Source organism: Silurus meridionalis, chromosome 4 (genome assembly GCF_014805685.1).
Source record: "Silurus meridionalis isolate SWU-2019-XX chromosome 4, ASM1480568v1, whole genome shotgun sequence".
Classification (NCBI taxonomy): Eukaryota; Metazoa; Chordata; class Actinopteri; order Siluriformes; family Siluridae; genus Silurus; species Silurus meridionalis.
The window spans coordinates 37,167,826-37,176,304 of NC_060887.1; the positions used below are offsets into that span (position 1 = coordinate 37,167,826).

Below are 8,479 nucleotides of genomic sequence, written 5' to 3' on the forward strand. Positions count from 1 at the left end.
TGAGAGCTAAGTAGAGAGCTGAGAGCTGAGCTGAGCAGTGAGCTGAGCTGAGCAGTGAGAGCTGAGATGAGATAGCTGAGCTAAGCAATGAGTTCTAAGCAGTGAGTGCTGAGCAGTGAGAGGCGAGCAGTGAGAGCTGAGAGCTGGAAGCTAAGCTGAGCTGAGCAGTGAGCTGAGCTGAGAGCTGAGCAGTGAGCTGAGCAGTGAGAGCTGACCAGAGAATTGAGAGCTTAGCTGAGACAGTTGAGAGCTGAGAGTTAGAAGCTAAGAGTTGAGAGCTAAGAGTTGAGAGCTGAGCAGTGAGAGCTGAGCAGTGAGAGCTGAGCAGTGAGAGCTGAGCAGTGAGAGCTGAGCTGAGCAGTGAGAGCTGAGCAGTGAGAGCTGAGCCATGAGAGCTGAGCTGAAAGTTAAGAGCTGAGTTAAGAGCTGAGTTAAGAGCTGAGCAGTGAGCCAAGCTGAGTAGTGAAAGCTGAGCTGAGTTGAGAGCTGAGCAGTGAGAGCTGAGCAGTGAGAGCTGAGAGTTAAGAGCTGAGCAGTGAGAGCTGAGAACTGAGAATTGAGAAGTGAGCTGAGAGCTGAGCAGTGAGTGCTGACCTGAGCAGTGAGAGCTGAGAGTAAAGAGCTGAGAAGATAGCTGAGCTGAAAAAGCTGAGCAGTAAGAGCTGAAAATTAAGAGCTTAGTAGTGAGAGTTGAGCTGAGAGTTAAGAGCTGAGCAGTGAGAGCTGAGAGTTGAGCAGTAAAAGCTGAGTTGAGAACTGAAAGTTCAGAGTTGAGTAGAGAGTTGAGTAGAGAGCTGAGAGTTGAGCTGAGTCATGAGAGCTGAGCCGAGAAAGCTGAGCAGTGAGTTAAAAGCTGAGTTGAGAGTTAAACAGTGTGAGCTGAGCTGAACTGAGTTGAGAGTTGAGCAGTGAGAGCTGAGCAGTAAGAGCTGAGAGTTGAGAGCTGAGCAGAGAGTTAAAAGCTGAGTTGAGAGCTGAGCAGAGAGTTAAAAGCTGAGTTGAGAGCTGAGTAGAGAGCTGAGAGTTGAGCTAAGCCACAAGAGCTGAGCAATGAGAGCTGAGCCAAGTTGAGAGCTGAGCCGAGAGTTAAAAGCTGAGTTGAGAGATAAACAGTGAAAGCTGAGCTGGGAGCTGAGCTGAAAGCTGAGAAGAGAGCTGAGCAGTGAGCTGAGCAGTGAGAAATGAGCAGGGAGAGCTGAGAGTTAAGAGCTGAGAACTGAGAGATGAGAAGTAAGTTGAGAGCTGAGCAGTGAGAGCTGAGCTGAAAGTTAAGAGCTGAGCTAAGAGCTGAGCAGTGAGAGCTAAGCTGAGTAGTGAAAGCTGAGCTGTGAGAGCTGAGCTGAGAGAGCTGAGCTGAGAGAGCTGAGCTGAGAGAGCTGAGCTGAGAGAGCTGAGCTGAGTTGAGAGGTGAGAAGTGAGCTGAGAGCTTAGCTAAGCACTGAGAGCTGAGCAATGAGAGCTGAGCTGAGATAGCTGAGCTAAGCAATGAGTTCTAAGCAGTGAGTGCTGAGCAGTGAGAGCTGAGCAGTGAGAGCTGAGAGCTGGAAGCTAAGCTGAGCTGAGCAGTGAGAGCTGAGCTTAGAGCTGACCAGTGAGAGCTGACCAGAGAATTGAGAGCTTAGCTGAGACAGTTGAGAGCTGAGAGTTAGAAGCTAAGAGTTGAGAGCTAAGAGTTGAGAGCTGAGCAGTGAGCTGAGCAGTGAGGCTGAGCAGTGAGAGCTGAGCAGTGAGAGCTGAGCAGTGAGAGCTGAGCAGTGAGAGCTGAGCCATGAGAGCTGAGCTGAGAGTTGAGAGCTGAGCTAAGAGCTGAGCTAAGAGCTGAGCAGTGAGCCAAGCTGAGTAGTGAAAGCTGAGCTGAGTTGAGAACTGAGCATTGAGAGCTGAGCAGTGAGAGCTGAGAGTTAAGAGCTGAGCAGTGAGAGCTGAGAACTGAGAATTGAGAAGTGAGCTGAGAGCTGAGCTAAGCAGTGAGTGCTGACCAGTGAGTGCTGACCAGTGAGTGCTGACCTGAGCAGTGAGAGCTGAGAGTAAAGAGCTGAGAAGATAGCTGAGCTGAAAAAGCTGAGCAGTAAGAGCTGAAAATTAAGAGCTTAGTAGTGAGAGCTGACCTGAGAGTTAAGAGCTGAGCAGTGAGAGCTGAGAGTTGAGCAGTAAAAGCTGAGTTGAGAACTGAAAGTTCAGAGTTGAGTAGAGAGTTGAGTAGAGAGCTGAGAGTTGAGCTGAGTCATGAGAGCTGAGCCGAGAAAGCTGAGCAGTGAGTTAAAAGCTGAGTTGAGAGTTAAACAGTGTGAGCTGAGCTGAACTGAGTTGAGAGTTGAGCAGTGAGAGCTGAGAAGTTAGAGCTGAGAGTTGAGAGCTAAGCAGGGAGTTAATAACAGAGTTGAGGACCGAGAGTTGAGAGCTGAGTAGAGAGCTAAGTAGAGAGCTGAGAGTTGAGCTAAGCGTTAAGAGCTGAGCAATGAGAGCTGAGCCAAGTTGAGAGCTGAGCCGAGAGTTAAAAGCTGAGTTGAGAGTTAAACAGTGAGAGCTGAGCTGGGAGCTGAGCTGAAAGCTGAGAAGAGCTGAGCTGAGAGCTGAGCAGTGAGAAATGAGCAGGGAGAGCTGAGAGTTAAGAGCTGAGAACTGAGAGATGAGAAGTAAGTTGAGAGCTGAGCAGTGAGAGCTGAGCAGTGAGAGCTGAGAGTTAAAAGGTGAGCAGTAATAGCTGAGCAGGGAGAGTTGAGAACTGGGAGTTGAGGACTAAGAGTTGAGAGCTAAGTAGAGAGCTGAGAGTTGAGCTAAGCCACAAGAGCTGAGCAATGAGAGCTGAGCAGTAAGAGTTGAGCTAAGCGTTAAGAGCTGAGCTGAGAGCTAAGCAGTGAGAACTGAACCGAGTTAAGAGATGAGCAGTGAAAGCTGAGCAGAGAGTTAAAAGCTGAGTTGAGCGTTAAACAGTGAGAGCTGAGCTGGGAGCTGAGCTGTGAGAGCTGAGAGTTAAGAGTTGTGCAGTGAGAGTTGAGCAGTGAAAGCTGAGCAGCGAGAGCTAAGTTGAGACCTGAGAGTTGAGTAGAGAGCTGAGAGTTGAGCTGAGCCATGAGAGCTGAGCAATGAGAGCTGAGCAGAGAGTTAAAAGCTGAGTTGAGAGTTAAACAGTGAGAGCTGAGCTGGGAGCTGAGCAGTGAAAGCTGAACTGGGAGCTGAGCAGTGAGAGCTGAGCAGTGAGGGCTGAGAGTTAAGAGCTGAGAACTGAGAGTTGAAAAGTGAGCTGAGAGCTGAGTTGAGAGCTGAGCTAAGAGTTGAGAGCTAAGCTGAAAGCTAAGCACTGAGAGCTGAGCTGAGATAGCTGAGCTAAGCAGTGAGTGCTAAGCAGTGAGTGCTGAGCTGGGCAGTGAGAACAGAGTTAAGAGCTGAGAAGAGAGCTGAGCTGAGAGAGCTGAGAGTTAAGAGCTTAGTAGTGAGAGTTGAGCTGTAAGTTAAGAGCTGAGTTGAGAGCTTAACAGTGAGAGCTGAGAAGAGAGCTGAGCAGTGACAGCTGAAAGTTGAGAGTTGTGCAGTGAGAGTTGAGCAGTGAGAGCTAAGCTGAGCTGAGCTGAGAGTTGAGTTGAGCCATGAGAGCTGAGCTGAGTTGAGAGTTGAGCAGTGAGAGCTGAGCAATGAGAGCTGAGCAGAGAGTTAAAAGCTGAGTTGAGAGTTAAACAGTGAGAGCTGAGCTGGGAGCTGAGCAGTGAAAGCTGAACTGGGAGCTGAGCAGTGAGAGCTGAGCAGTGAGGGCTGAGAGTTAAGAGCCGAGAACTGAGAGTTGAAAAGTGAGCTGAGAGGTGAGTTGAGAGCTGAGCTAAGAGTTGAGAGCTGAGCTGAAAGCTAAGCACTGAGAGCTGAGCTGAGATAGCTGAGCTAAGCAGTGAGTGCTAAGCAGTGAGTGCTGAGCTGGGCAGTGAGAACAGAGTTAAGAGCTGAGAAGAGAGCTGAGCTGAGAGAGCTGAGAGTTAAGAGCTTAGTAGTGAGAGTTGAGCTGTAAGTTAAGAGCTGAGTTGAGAGCTTAACAGTGAGAGCTGAGAAGAGAGCTGAGCAGTGACAGCTGAAAGTTGAGAGTTGTGCAGTGAGAGTTGAGCAGCGAGAGCTAAGTTGAGACCTGAGAGTTGAGTAGAGAGCTGAGAGTTGAGTTGAGCCATGAGAGCTGAGCAATGAGAGCTGAGCAGAGAGTTAAAAGCTGAGTTGAGAGTTAAACAGTGAGAGCTGAGCTGGGAGCTGAGCAGTGAGAGCTGAGCAGTGAGAGCTGAGCAGTGAGAGCTGAGCAGTGAGAGCTAAGCGTTAAGAGCTGAGCAGTGAGGGCTGAGAGTTAAGAGCTGAGAGTTAAGAGCCGAGAACTGAGAGTTGAAAAGTGAGCTGAGAGGTGAGTTGAGAGCTGAGCTAAGAGTTGAGAGCTGAGCTAAGAGTTGGGAGCTAAGCTGAAAGCTAAGCACTGAGAGCTGAGCTGAGATAGCTGAGCTAAGCAGTGAATGCTAAGCAGTGAGTGCTAAGCAGTGAGTGCTAAGCAGTGAGTGCTAAGCAGTGAGTGCTAAGCAGTGAGTGCTAAGCAGTGAGTGCTAAGCAGTGAGTGCTAAGCAGTGAGTGCTAAGCAGTGAGTGCTGAGCTGGGCAGTGAGAACAGAGTTAAGAGCTAAGAAGAGAGCTGAGCTGAGAAGAGAGCTGAGCTGAGAGAGCTGAGCTGAGAGAGCTGAGCTGAGAGAGCTGAGCTGAGAGAGCTGAGAGTTAAGAGCTTAGTAGTGAGAGTTGAGCTGTAAGTTAAGAGCTGAGTTGAGAGCTTAACAGTGAGAGCTGAGAAGAGAGCTGAGCAGTGACAGCTGAAAGTTGAGAGTTGTGCAGTGAGAGTTGAGCAGTGAAAGCTGAGCAGCGAGAGCTAAGTTGAGACCTGAGAGTTGAGTAGAGAGCTGAGAGTTGAGTTGAGCCATGAGAGCTGAGCAATGAGAACTGAGCTAAAAGTTAAGAGCTGAGCTGAGAGCTGAGCAGTGAGAGCTAAGAGCTGAGCAGTAAGAGCTGAGCAGAGAGTTAAAAGCTGAGTTGAGAGTTAAACAGTGAGAGCTGAGCTGAAAGCTGAGAAGAGAGCTAAGAAGAGAGCTAAGAAGAGAGCTGAGCAGTAAAAGCTGATATTTGTGCAGTGAGAGCTGAGCAGTGAGAGCTGAGCAGAGAGTTAAAAGCTAAGTTAAGAGTTAAACAGTGAGAGCTGAGCTGAAAGCTGAGAAGAGAGCTAAGAAGAGAGCTGAGCAGTAAAAGCTGATATTTGTGCAGTGAGAGCTGAGCAGTGAGAGCTGAGCAGAGAGTTAAAAGCTAAGTTAAGAGTTAAACAGTGAGAGCTGAGCTGAAAGCTGAGAAGAAAGCTAAGAAGAAAGCTGAGCAGTAAAAGCTGAAAATTAAGAGCTTAGTAGTGAGAGCTGACCTGAGAGTTAAGAGCTGAGCAGTGAGAGCTGAGAGTTGAGCAGTAAAAGCTGAGTTGAGAGTTGAGCAGTGAGAGTTGAGAGCTGAGCAGTGAGAGCTGAGCAGTGAGAGCTGAGCAGTGAGAGTTGAGCAGAGAGTTAAAAGCTGAGTTGAGAGTTAAACAGTGAGAGCTGAGCTGAGCTAAAAGCTAAGAAGAGAGCTGAGCAGTAAGAGCTGAGAATTGAGAGTTGTGCAGTGAGAGCTGAGCTGAGAGATGAGCTAAGCTGAGAGCTGAGCAGTGAGAGCTGAGCAGTGAGAGCTGAGCAGTGAGAGTTGAGCAGTGAGAGCTGAGAATTGAGGGCTGAGTTGAGAGCTGAGAGTTGAGCAGTGAAAGCTGAGCAGCGAGAGCTAAGTTGAGACCTGAGAGTTGAGTAGAGAGCTGAGAGATGAGTTGGGCCATGAGAGCTGAGCAATGAGAGCTGAGCAATGAAAGCTGAGCAGTGAGAGCTGAGCAGAAAGTTAAAAGCTGAGTTGAGAGCTTAGCAGTGAGAGCTTAGCTAAGAGCAGAGAAGAGAGAGCAGAGAAGAGAGAGCAGAGAAGAGAGAGCAGAGAAGAGAGCTGAGAAGAGAGCTGAGAAGAGAGCTGAGAAGAGAGCTGAGAAGAGAGCTGAGCTGAGAGCTGAGCTGAGAGAGCTGAGAGTTGAGAACTGAGAATTAAGAGCTGAGCAGTGAGAGTTGAGCTGAGAGTTGAGAGCTGAGCTGAGCTGAACTGACAGAGCTGAGCTGAGAAGAGAGCTAAGCAGTGAGAGCTGAGCAGAGAGTTAAAAGCTAAGTTAAGAGTTAAACAGTGAGAGCTGAGCTGAAAGCTGAGAAGAGAGCTAAGAAGAGAGCTGAGCAGTAAAAGCTGAGATTTGTGAAGTGAGAGTTGAGCAGTGAGAGCTGAGAGTTAAGAGCTGAGCTGAGTTGAGAGCTGAGCAGTGAGAGCTGAGAGTTGAGAACTGAGAATTAAGAGCTGAGCAGTGAGAGCTGAGCAGTGAGAGCTGAGCAGTGAGAGCTGAGCAGTGAGAACAGAGCTAAGAGCTGGTCCGAGTTGAGAGCTGAGCAGTGAAAGCTGAGCAGAAAGTTAAAAGCTGAGTTGAGAGCTTAGCAGTGAGAGCTTAGCTGAGAGCAGAGAAGAGAGAGCAGAGAAGAGAGCTGAGAAAAGAGCTGAGAAGAGAGCTGAGATGAACTGAGAGAGCTAAGAGCTGAGCTGAGAAGAGAGCTGAGCAGTGAGATCTGAGAAGAGAGCTGAGCAGTGAGAGCTTAGAAGATCAAGCTGAGCTGAACTGACAGAGCTGAGCAGTGAGAGCTGAGATTCGAGAGTTGAGTTGTGAGAGCTGAGTAGTGAGAGTTGAGAGTTGAGCTGAGAGTTGAGCTGAGAGTTGAGCCCTAAAAATAAATATTGGAAGAGTTCCTCTCTCAGTAAAGCTCTGTCAGAGTGTTAATGCAGAGCTGTGTGGCTGAGGATTACGTCTGAAATGACAGAAAATAGGAAGGAAATCCCTCGGAGTGTGTGTGTGTGTGTGTGTGTGTGTGTGTGTGTGTGTGTGTGTGTGTGTGTGTGTGTTAAACACCTGTTAACCCCCACACGAACAATCAGGGAGGAAGAATAAAATCAGGAAATGTTTTGTGGATGTTCCGCATTATTAAAAGTAACTATAAACTAGATATAAAATAAAAACACTTTAATACATAAAATGCTGAATAAGCGTCAGAAACTCAGACAGTAGAAACCAGTAAGAAACAGAAAGAAACAAAGAAAGAAAGGATGAGGAACAGAACGATGGAAGAAGACGGAAGTAAATAAGTTAAAAGGAGGAGGGAACAAGGGAAAGGAGGGCTGTAAAAAGAAGGAAAGGTAGAGGAAAAGTACAGATAAAGGAAAATGCAAAGAAAAGGGAAGGATAGAGGGAGAGAAGGAATTTAAAGGGTAATATGTAAGATGAAAGATGAAGGTATATAGTAAAGCAAAGTAAAACAAAGAAATTAAGAAAGGAGAAAAAGGAAGCAAGTAAGGAAGGAAGATCATGAGTATAAAAAGGTTGGAGGAAAGGAATTGTAGACAAAATTTATAAATGAAGGGAAATTGAAAGAAAGATAGAAGGAAAGATGGAAGGAATAAGGAAGAAATAAAAGAAGGACGGACAGAAAAGAACAAAGGAATTAAGAAAGGACAGCATGAAGGGAGGAAGGAAGGAAGGGCAGGAAGGAAGGAAGGAAAGAAGAAAGAAATTAAAGGAAGGTATTAAAAAGGAAGAAAGCAAGAAAGGACAGTGGGTAAGGACAGAATGAAATGTACAAAAAATTTAAGACAAAACAATGAAGGGATGGAGAGAGCAAGAAATAAAGAAGTAAATAAGAGAGGACGAATGGAGGTGTGTTTGTGTGTGGTATGAGTGTGTGCATCTGTGTGTGTGTGGTATAAGTGTGTGCACCTGTGTGTGTGTGGTATAAGTGTGTGCACCTGTGTGTGTGTGTGTGTGTGTGTGTGTGTGTGTGTGTGTGTGTGTGTGTGTGTGTGTGTGTGTGTCATATGAGTGAGTGTCTGTGTGGTATAAGTGAGTGTGGTCTGTGTGTATGGTATTAGAGTGTGTGTGTGGTATAAGTGTGTGTGTGTGTGTGTGTGTGGTATAAGTGTATTTGTGTGTGTGGTATGAGTGTGTGTGTATGGTATGAGTGTGTATGGAACGAGTGTGTGTGCGTGTGGTATGAATGAGTGTGTGTGTGTGTGTGTGTGTGTGTGTGTGTGTGTGGTATGAGTGTGTATGGAATGAGTGTGTGTGGTATGAGTGAGTGTGTGTGGTATGAGTAAGGTGAGTGTGTATGGTATGAGTATGTGTGTGTGGTTTGAGTGGGTGTGTGTTTGATGAGTGTGTGTGTGTGTGTGTGTGTGATATGAGTGAGTGTCTGTGTGGTATAATTGAGTGTGGGGTGTGTGTGTGTGTATGGTATTAGAGAGTGTGTGGAATGAGTGTGTGTGTGTGTGTGTGTGTGTGTGTGTGTGTGTGTGTGTGTGTGTGTGGTATGAGTGAGTGTGTGTATGGTATA

The 8,479-nt window shown here is 47.2% G+C and overlaps 1 protein-coding gene across 12 annotated transcripts in view; it reads right to left on the minus strand.

The window, feature by feature from the left end:
* Positions 1–8,479, minus strand: part of kmt2ca (lysine (K)-specific methyltransferase 2Ca) — a 184,460-nt gene that overhangs the window by 55,648 nt on the left and 120,333 nt on the right. The window lies entirely within an intron of this gene.